Source organism: Ipomoea nil, unplaced genomic scaffold, assembly GCF_001879475.1.
Source record: "Ipomoea nil cultivar Tokyo-kokei standard unplaced genomic scaffold, Asagao_1.1 scaffold0672, whole genome shotgun sequence".
Taxonomy (NCBI): Eukaryota; Viridiplantae; Streptophyta; class Magnoliopsida; order Solanales; family Convolvulaceae; genus Ipomoea; species Ipomoea nil.
The window spans coordinates 902,153-914,769 of NW_017617100.1; positions in this window are offsets into that span (position 1 = coordinate 902,153).

Sequence of the window (12,617 nt, forward strand, 5' to 3'; positions counted from 1 at the left end):
AGCTCACATAACAAATTCTTTATCCACATGACTTCTGCAGTAGCATTTGCCAATGCTCGGTATTCAGACTCCGTGGACGAGCGCGACACGGACTTCTGGCGAGCAGACTTCCAAGAAATGAGGTTGGAACCAAGATACACTATGTATGCGGTGGTGGAACGGCCATTAGTAGTGCAGCCTCCCCAATCAGCATCTGTATACACATTCAGCGTGAGTGGTTACCCAGTACGGAGGAACATGCCATGAAAAACTGTTCCCTTTAGATGCGCAATAATCGTTTAGCAGCATTGCCAGTGCAACTCCGTAGGTGTGACAACCCAAAATTTATTTTTCTAAATTCTATTTTACAAAATTCCAAAATAGCCATTTTCACTCTTCTGAAATTTTATTTCGAAAATGGTGTTTGAATTAAATATTTTAAACCGAGTTTTCAGATAAATTCAACACCAAGATTTATCTTATTTCGAAAATCCTAAATTTTGGGTACATTTATGTACTAGGTTTTGACCCAAACAGTCAATCTGAGTGAAACCGGAAAGAAACCTAAGAAACCTGAACCAAGTGTTTTAACTAGAAACTATTTTTAGAAAATCTATTTTTGACCCCAAGTTATCCAAAATTCACTTTTTAGACCTTGGTCCATGATGCAAGGTGAACCAAGAGCTTTCTACCACTTTGTCTGATCTTAGCTAGAAACAAGCCAAATTACCATTTTGGCCTCCACCAATCATTGGCTTCTCACCTAGGGTTTTGCATCTTTTATATTCAACACTATTTCATTGTTTCTCCTTATCCCATCCTTGCCTCTCTAAGCTCTGGTAGAAGAAGAAAACTTATAGTAAGTCTTTCAAGCTCCATTCCCATCCATTCATTTACCCTTCTTCCTAGTCTTTCCTTCCTTGCTACCAATCTCTGTTGTTTCTATCCTTAGGCTTGGTTTGTATTATTTGTTTGAGGTGTTTAGGTAGAGAAAGTGGTGGAAGCTGAGTAGAGAGGAAGGGGAGATTCACACAAGAAGAAGAAGAAGTGTGGTTAGTTGAGAAATGCTAGATAAATGTTGTGGTTGGGCTATTTGTGTGTTGTTGATGATCTATGATCGATTTATTGTGGTTTAGAAGTATTGGATTGCTCTGGTTTTGTGTAATAGGTGAAGAATGAGGTGTTTAGTGCACACAGAAGGTGCAGCAGATCACCCAACGGACCTTGGCATGGTCCGTTGGCAAGCTCCGTTGAGGGGCGGATCAAGGCCACGGTTCTAGGCAAGAACCGTTGCCATGATCCGTGGTTTGGCGGAACCCACTGGCGGGGCTTCCCTAGCCCCGTCACCAAGCTCCGCCATGCTAATCTCAGTTCTGCCCGGGCCCTTTGTGGCTCAGCTACGCGTTGTTCAGACGGGACTCGTGGACCCTTGAGGCTCGGACACTCGGGCTCGTTACAATGCACTAGTAGAAGTTAGTTTCATTTGATTTGGAGTTAGATTGCATGATTTACAGTTAGAAGTGTTGTGAGAATTGAATGCTTTGTAGTTGTTGTGTTCTGTAAATGTGTTGCAGTGAAGAAGAATTATTCGCATCTGAGTTCTGTTATTTGAGTTGTAAAGCATGATCAATACTTGATAGTTTGATTGAGAAGCATGCCTAAATACTTGTTGTAATTGTTGAGAAGTTTGCTTAGCTTTAGAGAAAATTGGCATAAACAGTGCATACTTTCATAAGTTGACAGAGAATGAGATTTTGAGTAATTTCCAGTAAAGAGCATGCTTAGCTTTTCATTTGAGTAAAGTGCATCATTGGCTCTGTATAAGCCTAATTTCTATTTCAAAAACCTATATGTTGGTCCCGAAAGGGTGGCATGAAGTCTAGAGGGGGGCGGGGGGGGGGGGGGGTGTGAATAGACTTCACTAACTTTTCAAACTTTGTTCAAAACACACAAGGCAAATAACACTTTGGTAATTTCAACTCTAAGTAACAAGCATCAACAAGATAAACAACTTAGAGTGCACAGCGGAATAGGTAGTGGTAAAGTGTTATGCTTAATAGTACGGTGCTCAAAGAGATATTCTAAACATGCAACACGTTAGAAACACTTGATATGGTTCAAAGATGATGTACGTAAAGTTTGGCTTGCATGCAAACGTGGGAACTATTAAACCCAGACAGAGAAAGATATGCGATAAATCGTAATCGGGTTAGATCACAGTTAGAATAAGCATGCACGAAATATATGAGCAGTATGTAAATAGAGAGAGATTTATAGTGGTTCAGAGGTGGTGTAATCCTCCTAGTCCACTCTTCTCCTTTCACTCCAAGGAGGAAATTCACTATTCTTCGATCACCCAGATAAAATAGTGAATAAGTGTCCACCGACACTTCTCCGAGTGCTTCGCACAAAGCTACACTCCACCAAGGTTTTTCGCAAGCTCCTCTTGTTACTCCGCCTTCCCGAGTTCTTCGCACCAAGCTGTACTCCTACACCACGAGAACTACGCACAAAGCTACGTTCTCATAAGGTTTTCACAAGCTCCCCTTGTTACTCTGCCCTTTACACCGAGTGCTACGCACAAAGCTACACTCAACCAGGGTTTTTCACTCTCTCTAGTTACTCCACCCTCTTTCTACACTCAGTAGAGAATATTACAAAGAGATAAAATTTTTCTCTCACTCAGACTTGAATTCTATCGTATATAGCTCAATATATTGCTTCTTGGTTGATTTTAATATTGCTTGCTTTTCTCTTGCTTGTATATCTTAATTTTTCAGCCGTGCTTGTCTTCAAGTCTGCTTGGGCAATTTATAGCCAATGAAAGCTATTTGCCCATTGATCAACTTTCGATCTCGATCGTCCATTTTGAATTGTAGTTGATCAAATAATATTGTCAACTTGATCTGAAATATTAGGTAGAAGTCTTTTCTCCTTTTGTCAGATGATTTGAATATTTTGCCCGTTGCCGTGTCTTGAATTTTGTAGCCTCCAAAATTTGAATAAGTTCGGCGCGGCAAGCTTGATTTTTCTTGTCCTTCATAAATGCTCTGACATGTCAAGTTGATCAAATAATTTATCTGCTGATTCTTGCTTGAGTATGAAACAATTTCTCCGTGCATCAGCCTCCTTCGAGCGTCTCCGGTTCCACCGTAAAAAGTTGATGTTCAGATGAAAATATATCACTTATTTACTCCTTCATGATCCTTGTAGAATAATATACTGGAACCTTCTGTAAAAACTTCATTGTTGTTCATGGTGAGATGCTCTGTTTCGATTTTGCACTTGGTCCACCATACTTGGTGTGTTTCTTCATTAGTGCATGACTTTTGTGAGACTTGTGCATTTGACTTGGTTAGAATAGCCTCCTTCTACTTCAAGCATGAGGCCGATACCTGGTGGGACCACGAGGGACCCACATGTAAACATAACCATGAATTCAACTGGGAATCCCTAAAGGCACGACTACAAGAACGATTCTATCCCAATCATCTAAGAGCCACCATATACGAAGAACTCTTCCACCTAAGACAAGGTGCAACCTCGATCACGGAATACTACCAACAATTCCACCGACTGGCTCGCCTCATCCCCGAGCTAGTACCCACCGAGAGGATCAAGATCGAAAAGTTCATAACAGGCCTTGACCCCGAATATCAAAAAGCCCTGGCCACGCAAGAGCTAGGAACCCTCGGGGAGGCCTATACCAAGGCATCCCAACTACAACAAGTGCCCAACCAACCCCGGGAGACACACCTGGGGTACAAAAGGAAATCCGAAGGAAATCATATGAACTCCAACCGCGGACCTAAAAACCCCAGGGCCACCTCACCTCAACAGGTCACAACACCAACCACTCAAGGGAGAATCCTTACTCTAAGCAAAGCCAGGATTGGAGATAGCAACATAGTCTCCGGAACCTTTCTGGTACACGCCACCCCCGCCACTATATTATTTGACTCGGGGGCTACCAACTCGTTTATAGCAACTGAGTTTGCCACTCAGCTCGACCTCAACGCCAGCACCAAGGTCCGACTTCAGGTCAAGGTGGCCTCCGGCGAGATCCTGAAATGCGACCGCATGTACGAGAATGTAATGATTACCATACAAGGGGTGGATTTTCCCAGCGACCTTATCCGATTCAAACTAGATGGAGTACAGGTGATTTTGGGCATGGATTGGCTAGGGAAATACCACGCACAGATCCTATGCGGAGAACAAAAAGTGGTCCTACGGGGACCGAACGGTAAGAGAGTGTCATACCGTGGGACCCACCGGGAAGCCGGGATCAAATTGGTAAACATGGTGAAAATGAAGAAATACCTAAACAAGGGGAGCGAGGCCTTCCTATGTACGGTCGAGGACCTCAACACCAAAATCCCCGAACCACAAACCATTCCAGTAGTAAACGTGTTCACCGACGTCTTCCCGGACGAAATCCCCGGGGCACCCCCAGCCAGAGAAGTCGAGTTCACCATAGATCTCGTACCAGGCGCTGCCCCGATTTCTAAACCACCCTACCGGTTGGCACCAAAAGAAATGAAGGAACTGAAAACGCAACTACAGGAATTGCTGGACAAGGGTTACATCCGCCCTAGCACCTCCCCATGGGGAGCGCCAGTGTTGTTTGTTAAAAAGAAGGATGGAAGCATGCGCCTGTGCATCGACTACAGGGAACTTAACCAAGTCACAATAAAGAATAAGTACCCCCTTCCTCGAATTGACCACTTATTCGACCAACTTAAAGGGGCAGGGGTATTTTCAAAAATCGATCTGAGATCCGGGTATCACCAAATACAAGTGGCCCGACCGGATATTCAGAAAACAGCTTTCCGAACACGTTACGGCCACTACGAATTCACAGTAATGCCCTTCGGACTCACCAACGCACCTGCCATATTCATGGACCTTATGAACCGAGTATTCCGACCCCACTTGGATGACTTCATCATTGTATTCATCGACGACATCCTAGTCTACTCCCGCAACAAGGAAGAACATGAAAGACACCTCCGCATAACCCTGCAAACACTAAGGAAGCACCAACTCTACGCCAAGTTCTCTAAATGCGAATTCTGGAAGGACAGTGTGGCCTTCCTGGGCCACGTAATAACCAAAGAAGGAATTAAGGTAGACCCCGCCAAAATCCGTGCCGTTAAGGAATGGACCACACCAAGCTCACTCACAGAAGTCCGAAGCTTCCTAGGCTTGGCAGGCTACTACAGAAGGTTTGTACCCGACTTTACTAGGATAGCCCAACCCCTCAACAAACTCATGAAAAAGGAAACCCCCTTCCGATGGGACAACGACTGCATCTCGGCTTTTCAAGAATTGAAGGATAAGCTAACCACGGCACCCGTACTCGCCATCCCCTCCGGAGAAGAAGGATTCGAGGTCTTCAGTGACGCATCCAAAAAGGGACTGGGGTGCGTGCTAATGCAAAAGGGCCGAGTAATAGCCTACGCATCCAGGCAGCTCAAAACCCACGAAGAGAACTACCCCACCCACGACCTCGAACTAGCCGCCATCGTGTTCACACTAAAAATTTGGAGGCATTACTTATATGGGGTGCAATGCAAGATCTACATGGACCATAAGAGCCTAAAATACATCTTCACCCAGAAGGACCTAAACATGAGACAACGAAGGTGGTTAGATCTCATAAAGGACTACGACCTGGACATCCAATACCATGAGGGAAAAGCTAACGTTGTGGCGGATGCCCTAAGTAGGAAGACTAGCCACGCCCTCAACACCACCTGGATCCTACCGGACCAGCTGTACAGGGACTTCCAAAGACTGAATTTGGAAATAATAAAGCAAGATCAAATCTACCCCGACGCCCACTTGCTCAACGCACAAGTCATACCTACACTCTTTGAAGAAATCAAAATAGGACAACAGCAGGACCCGGAACTAGATAAGATCCGCCGCGACCTGACCTAGGGGAAGGAAGGGCCCTTCAAAATACACGAAGACGACAGTCTCCGTTACCAAGGAAGGTGGTGCGTGCCCTCAACGCACCCCCACTTGAAACAACAAATCTTGGAAGAAGGACACAACTCCCCATACTCAGTTCACCCAAGAGGTGACTGTAAACAATGAAAATTGAATATATATTTAGAAATTCAAAGCTCTGGTTTACATATCAAGTATCAATGCGGTGTGGGTACAAGATCTCTGGATGTCCTCTGATTCTTCAATTTGATGCCTTGAACACTTCACCATTGAAGGGCCTCCGGGTTTCAAGTGGCTTGATCTTCAAAGAAGGGCTTGTATATATAGCTTGTTCTTCTTGAAAGGCCTCCGGGTTCAAATGGCTTGATCTTCAATGGAGGTTTGGATCAATAGGCATAGGCATGATCATTATGGAGGAGAGACTTCTACTTTCAGTATCACATTTTTATTGTGATCCTGAATAATATTTTTCTAGATGTTTACATCACTTTTCCTAGGATGTGTGTGATTACATAGAAATGAGAGCTCCTATTTATAGCTGTAGGATAGAGAGTTTTGATAAGTTCAAACTCTTTTGATATTATCTAATTAACAAATTAGATAATATCAATATTATCCAAAATATTTCAAATATATTCAAATATACTAATATTGATAAATAATCAATATTTATCAAAATTTAAGTGTCTACAGTGACAAACTATACCAAGACATAAAAAGGTCATTTTGGTGGCCCAACATGAAAAAGGAGATCGCGGATTTCGTGGCCAAGTGCCTGAATTGCCAAAGGGTGAAGGCCGAACGATGCAAACCCAAGGGACTCGTACAACCCCTTGAGGTACCACAAGGAAAGTGGGATTCCATATCCATGGACTTCGTCGGAGGATTACCCCCAACAAAGACCGGCAAGGATAAGATTTGGGTCATAGTGGACCGACTAACCAAAACTGCGCGATTCATCGCTATGAAGGAAACGTGGACAATGACGCAATTAGCCCAAGCCTACTTGAGTCGAGTAGTAAAGTACCACGGAGTCCCCCGAAACATCGTATCCGACAGAGACTCCAGGTTCCTATCACAATTCTGGAAATCCCTGCAACTAGCCTTGGGAACACAACTAAAGCTAAGCACCGCCTTCCACCCCACCATGGACGGCCAGACCGAGAGAACCATTCAAACTCTCGAAGACATGCTAAGAGCCTGTGTGTTAGACTTTCAAGGGACATGGGAGGAACATCTAGACCTCATCGAATTTTCATACAACAACAGCTACCACGTAAGCATCCGTATAGCGCCCTACGAAGCTCTATACAGACAAAAGTGTAGAACCCCCTTATGTTGGGAAGACATGGTCGACCCGATAGCACTAGGGCCCCAACACCTACAAGATACCATCACCAAGATCAAGCACATCCGGGAAAGGATGAAGACTGCCCAGGACCGCCAGAAGTCCTATGCCGACCTAAAGAGGAAACAAGCCGAGTTCAACACCGGGGACAAGGTCTGATTGAGAATCTCGCCCACACGAGGAGTGATGAGATTCGGAAGAAAAGGGAAGCTCAGCCCACGATTCATCGGCCCCTATGAGATCATAGAAAGAGTTGGGAACCTAGTCTATCGCCTCGCGCTACCCGTTGAACTAGAACGAGTACACAACGTATTCCACGTATCCCAGCTAAAGAAATACGTGCACGACCCGAGACACGTACTTCAACCCGAGGTCGTGGACCTCGACGAGTCACTAGTATACCAAGAAAAACCCGTGAGAATCCTGGACACCAAGACGAGGACCACACGACGTCGAACCATAGAAATGGTGAAAGTTCTCTGGACCAATCATGGGACCGAGGAAGCAACATGGGAACTCGAGGACACGATGAGGGAATGCTACCCCGAACTATTCGCACCAGGTAACTAGGAAGAAGTCACTCGACAAGGACCAAGCTTCGGGGACGAAGCTTCCTGTTAAGGGGGGGAGAGTGTAACACCCCATGTTACGATCCCTAAACTCAATTAAATCATTTAATCAATTACCCAAAAGAAAGAATTAAATCACAATAATTAATTAGGAAAGGCCCACCATAGTCCACGGGCCCTTATCCCTAAACCCAATCCTTAGTTCCAAAAGAAATAGAATTAGCAAGCCTATAATATTAGTTCCTAACTAGGACTCCTAAATATATAAATAGGGGACTTAAGAGGCACCTAGAACGCCCCACCACAATAAACGTTCCACCACCCCAAAGAGCTCCAAGAATTCCCTTAGAAGAAATCAAGAAAGCAAGAAAGCTTAAAGAAAGACCCTTCATAGCCAAGGAATTAATTAAGGCTAAGAGGTAACCCATGTCTCAACAAAACCTATTTTCATAGTTATGATTCCCCTCTTAGGTTTTCCCCATATTATTGTGTATTGATGATTTGTATTATTGATGATTGATGGGATGATTTCCATGGGTGATCTTGATGATGAAAGGTTCTTGATAATTATGGTGTTCTTGATGATTATATAACGTTCTTGATGATTATATGATGTTCTTGATGATTGTAGGATACTCTTGATGTTTATGTGATATTCTTACCGAATCTTGATATTAGAAGATGAATTGTGTCCTTGTTGATTTAAAAATGATTAGAACCCTAGGTTGTATCGTATGGAATTATTCTTGGTATATTGGGTGGGATTTCGCATGATTGGGTGTTTATTATGTCTAGAAAAGCATGATAGGTTATGTGCCGTTTGATTCTTGATTTTGATCCGTTAATTGTCTACGTGTGTTATCAATTGCGTTTGAAAGTGTCTAAGCATGGTTTCGGGTTCCAAAAAGGTTCCCGGGGCGTTTTTGATGAAAAAGAGTCAGTGGGGGGTAGGGGACCCGCCACCTACCCGCGGCCAAATCGGGCAACGCCGGCAGCGGGCAGCTGCCCGCCGGGCACCCGCTGCCCGGATTTGTAGAACGCCGGCGGGTGACCCCCACCCACCGGCTACCCGCTGGAAATTCCCACCCTTCGGGACCCCGGATTCCCCGTTTGATGTCCCCCGACCCCCGTGGTGTCCCAACGGACTCCGTCTATCGTGCCTATGTCTAGTTGGATTTTCGGGTACCGTTCGTAGGTCGTATGAGTCTTATATATTGCATGCTAGTTGAATTGGTATCCCGTTGACCTAGGTGAAAGAAGTATGAACCCCTTAGGACTATTCTTAGTATGTGAAGGATCACGCATAGGTTTTGTTATACGTTTTCTCCCCCTTCCCAATGTGTTAATGTGGGTTGTATGTGTTATGTGTGCATGTTACCCCGATTTGGTTGAGATCAATCGGGCTATACGGGCAGTCGGGTGGGCTGAGAACCATACCGGCTGTTAACCAGGCTGGTAGAGACCAGTCAGGTATATAAATATTATATAGGACTAAGATCCACTATACGAGCAGTTGAATGGGTTGAGAACCATCCCAACTGTTAACCAGGCTGGTAGAGACCGGTCAGGTATATAAATATTATATATGACAAAGGTCCACTATACGGGCAGTTGAATGGGTTGAGAACCATCCCAACTGTTAACCAGGCTAGTAAAGACCGGTCAGGTATATAAATATTATATAGAGCTGCGGCTCATCGGTCGGTTGCGATCAACCCCTCCGTGCTGTGAGACGGGGCAGGGTGCTGTGGGGCAGTGTCAGAGCTATATGCGCTGACCCTCATGTATGGGCATGCGATTGGTCCTGTGGCGCCAACAAAGTGTGCTATGTGATGAAGTATGGATGAGTTGTTGTTATGAGTATCTTGGGGATGAGACTATGGGATTTGTACCGGAGATCCTATATGTTGGGTTATGATTATTAACTGTGCTTATCTTATCTGTCTTGCCTGTTGTAAACTGTATATGCTTGGTATAACTGCTATCTGTGCTTAGCCTTATCTGTTGAGTCTATCCCTGTTTCAAAAGCTAGAGTTCGTAGGAGATATCTTCATGTTCAAAATGGTTTTCGTATATATATATATATATATATATATATATATATATATATATATATATATATATATATATATATATATATATATATATATATATATATATATATATATATATGTATTGTATTTCAACGCGTTGGAGTGGGTTACCAGCATCTCTCGCTGAACAGATATATTTGGCTTTCAGGCACAGAAGAGTAGGTCACTGGAGCGCGCTAGAACTTGGAACGTAGGAGTAGATAGCTTCCCTTCGGTCTGCGTGCCATGTTTATGCGTTACATTATTGAGGATATTAGTTAGTTAGCCTGTGCACCTGAGTTCTCTAGCTCAGGTGTGGCATAGCACCCCGTACTCTTGTATTATGTTTTGGGATTTAATGAGATTTCACCTTTATTTTATAAGTTTTAAATATCTTGAAAATCTGGGGTGTTACATTGAGTGCTCCAAGTCATCAAATTTCTTTAAATTTGGATGAAGCACAAAATTTGCCTAGATTGCCAACTACTTGTGAGTTCTATGATCAAGATCACCCAAGGAATCGTACCACCTTGATGCTTTGCTACAATAATGAGGAGGCCGAGCCAAATCTTGCCGAGACAATGCTCACTACTCCTCAAGATGATTTTACTCACACATTGCCGAATCCAACACCCCCAATGCGAGCCGAACCATTGTTCAATGTTCAATCCTTAAGGGATGAGATTGTTGGAGATGTCAAGGTAATTCTTCAAGAGTCTACAGGAGGGTTAAACACCAAGATGGATGCCATGGACAACAAGCTTGATGGCTATCATAAAGACATGGTTGACCGTGCTTTGCAATTGTTCAATAGGCAAGGCCTATTGAAAAATGAGATTGATACGGCAAAGGAGGAGTTGAAGAATGAAGTGATGAATTTGTTTGTTGAAATGGGAAAACTTGGGTCTGAAACAACCTCAAGGCTCAAGCTATTGGAGCAACAAATGAAGGGACTCCTACAACAAACTCACATCAATATGGATCTTTTTGAAGGAGTTCGGGACAAACAAAATTCTTCCTTGGAGAGCTTTCAAAAGTTTGTAAATGCTGCCAAAAACGGGGAAGGATTAGCAAGTCATTTTGTACCTCAAGTCTATGCATATGCATCATCACAGCCGAGAGCTCCACAACCAAGATGACCTTTGGTAGAACTCATTCGACCAACAGCAACAAGAGGTCGAGGTAGAGGCCGCGTGAGCATGATTGATTATCTTAGAGGTACTTGTCCTAGCTCAAGCTCAACCCCTCATGATGTGTTGCCACCCACACCAAGTGCACCTTTGCCGAAGCCTCTTGCCACAAGGATGCAAAAATTGCAAGATCTTTAAACCGAGTTCGGACACCGGAGTGAACAAATGAGCGATGGCCGTACGTTCGATGAGTGCATATTTTGGCATGAAGCAGGCGTGTTGAAAGGAGATAACATAAGAGAAGCTTACGGTAACTACGTAATCGGACAAGTTGCAGCACCATTTCAACACAAGGGCCTCGAGAAGGACTTCCAGAAATTGAGGGCTCACATCAATGCTAAATTAAGAGAAAGGTAAAATTTGTTTGACAAATTCCATATTTTTGGTGTATAAGTTATTTAGCTAGCACTTTATCCTTTGATACGTTATCTATGCTAAGCTAAAATGGGTTGAAAATGCATGACAAAATTTCGTACCATACTTATCTAGTGTGTCATAGCTATTTTATTTTATTTTTGTTTAGTATGTTACAAGATTTTAATTTGGACCTAGAGTTAATTTGTAACACGTATAAAATTAGAATATAAAATTTAGGGGGAAGAAAAATTCAAGCTAAAAAGAAAAATGCAAACCCCACGATCAAAATCTCATGTATACGTTTAGGATGTCCAAGTAAAAATCTCTAAGTCTCAATTTTTGTTAAACCCGTCAATTGGCTAGTCGAAATAAAAGCAATTAAAAGAAATTATTTTTCAAAATTGACAAAGCCAAAATGACTTGGGTATAAGTTTCGGCATCATCAAAAAGGGGGAAATTGTTAGGAATATATTGTAAATTTTGATGAGCCGAATGTATTTTTGAAAAATCAAGTAGTCCCCAATTTTATTCTATTTGAGTCAGTTTGAGTCTACACAGTATGGTGCATCCATATCATGCAACCTATGTACAAGTCTGGAAGATCATAATTTATTTGAAGAAGTTAAGCGGGATTATAGCTTAACACAATTATGATCCTGTTGTTGATCTTTTGTTGGTGCTTGGACACCAGGGCTTGTTTCCCCTAGTTTCAAGGTTGTTATTTGTTGAAGTTAGACTTTGTTTAGTTATTCCTTTAGTAGCCTGTGCAGTCACCGTGGGTGATGACTATGGCAGTAACACCCGTTAGTTGGTTTTAAATTGAATTAAGTTATTGAATCTTACTTTTATTCTTGTTTAGTTTATCTTGTTAAGTTAAGCTGTAGACACAGAAAATTTGAACCCGATAAATGGACAGACAAAATTATTATTGGGCCGGCGTCGAGATTGATTATTGGACCAATTTAATTATTATTGAGCCGTAATAATTAAATTAATTTAATGAGTCCAATTAAATTTGATGTTGGGCTATTGAATTAATTAATTGGTCCAAGCCCACTTCATATTTGAATTTGAATTATAATTATAATTTAAATATAATATTAATTTTATTATATTTGAATTAAATAATTATAATTTAGTTTGA